This window comes from Myotis davidii, unplaced genomic scaffold, assembly GCF_000327345.1.
Source record: "Myotis davidii unplaced genomic scaffold, ASM32734v1 scaffold49, whole genome shotgun sequence".
In the NCBI taxonomy this organism is placed as follows: domain Eukaryota; kingdom Metazoa; phylum Chordata; class Mammalia; order Chiroptera; family Vespertilionidae; genus Myotis; species Myotis davidii.
The window spans coordinates 2,731,624-2,733,792 of record NW_006300375.1 but is presented as its reverse complement, the minus strand read 5'-3'; positions in this window follow the sequence as shown (position 1 = coordinate 2,733,792).

The following is a 2,169-nucleotide window of genomic DNA, read 5'->3' as shown; positions in this document are numbered from 1 at the left end:
TACAGATGAAATGTAATTATAATATACTTCTCCTGATAAGTTCAGAGAGATATAAAAGACAAAGAAAGACTTAAGAATTGTTACAGATTGGAAGTAATTAAGGAAACATGAAAACTAAATGCAGCCTGGGAACTTAGATGAATGTTGGGTAAGAAAATGTACAATAGTTGAAAACTGGTGAAATCTGTATAAAATGTGTAGTTAATAGCATTGCACCAATGTTAATTTCTTACTTTTGATAAACACAATGGTTATGTTAGATGTGAGCATTAGCAGATGCTGAATAAAGCATACAATAACTATTATCTTTGTGACTTATCTGTAAGTCTAAAATTATTTCAAAATAAAAAAAATATTTTTAAAATCCAGTAGGTTCTACCATTTCAGATGAGTAAATGAAGTAAAGTATATTAAGGCACCCACCTCATAAATGTAAGAATTGAAATTTTAATCCAGTCTTTTGTACTACTTTTACACTATTCTATACTGCCTCTCAATATAGAGAGTAAGTTAGATGATAGACATATAGATAGATGATTGATGATAGATAGGTAGATAGATAGATAGGTAGATAATGGTAATTTAGAAAGCTTTTAAAACCTGCCTGAAGCCCTGACTGGTTTGGCTCAGTGGATACAGTGTCGGCCTGCGGACTGAAGGGTTCCAGGTTCGATTCCGGTCAAGGGCATGTACCTTGGTTGTGGGCCCATCCCCAGTGAGGGACGTGCTGGAGGCAGCTGATGGATGTTTCTCTCTCATCAATGTTTCTGACTCTCTATCCCTCTCCCTTCCTCTCTGTAAAAAATCAATAAAATATATTTAAAAACAAACAAACAAACAAAAACCTTCCTGGAAGCTAATCCAATGGTAAAAAAATTGTTTATTTAACACTTCATTGTTTTTTTCGCATATGCATATTAGTATAGAAGTCTTGGCTCAAATACAGCTGACTATGTAAAATTACACCCTCTGCTTCCACTTCTAGCACCTCCACTGCCCCACCATTTTCTTTCTCCTCTGAACACTTATCCGCTACACCAGTGATGGCGAACCTTTTGAGCTTGGCATGTCAGCATTTTGAAAAACCCTAACTTAACTCTGGTGTCGTGTCACATATAGAAATTTTTTGATATTTGCAACCATAGTAAAACAAAGATTTATATTTTTGATATTTATTTTATATATTTAAATGCCATTTAACAAAGAAAAATCAACCAAAAAACGAGTTCATAGGTTTGCCATCATTGCTCTACACACACACACACACACACACACACACACACACTTTTATTAATTCCAGTTCTCTTCCTCTCTATGCTTAAGAATATGCGCTCTATGATGGCTAGGACTTTTTTCCATTTTATCCCCAACTCCTGTTTATAATAAGGGATAAAAAGTGATCAATTTCATAAATTAACAAATTAATGATTGAAGAGTCCCCACCCTCATAGGGGTGCAAAGATTCCAATTTTAAATGGGGTAAGTAAGGATTAACTCATTGCAAAGATGCCATTTAGGCAAGGATTTGAAGGAGGTAAGGGAACAAGCCATGCACGTAATTGGAGAGAGAATATAGGTCAGGGAAAGCAAGTTTAAAAGGCCTGTCTCCGCAGGCTGCCTTGCTTGTTCTAGTCTAAAGCAACACGGAGGCCAGCGTAGCAGGGCAGACAGAGCATTTGGTACAGGCAGTGAGAGATGCAGTGAGAAAGACAATGGGATACCTATGTAATACCTTATCAATAAAGAAATTAAAGATTGAAAAAAAAGAAAAACAATGGGAGCTGGAGACATATTGGAGCTGGTACGTTATGAAGACTTTCCTTTAGGTAAGACAGCAATTTACTGGAGGGTTATGAGCAAAGGAAGGACATTATTTAACTGAAATTTGTACAAGGTCACTCTGGCTGTGGTGCATAGTGAGCAAAAACTGAAGCGGGAGACCAGTTAGAAGCTACTCCAAAAATCTAGGCAAAATATTATGACAGCATGAACCAGTCTGGAAGCAGAAGTGGTACGAGGTGGTGCCTGTGATCCCTACACAGTTTCCAGGGTGTAGTCCATGTTCAATAAAGAAAAATTGACTTCCAAGGCAGTTCTAGAACCTCTCCTATCACTGCCTTTATCCTAGAATATGTCTTCTTCTGGTTTCTTTCTTGAGCAATTATCTTT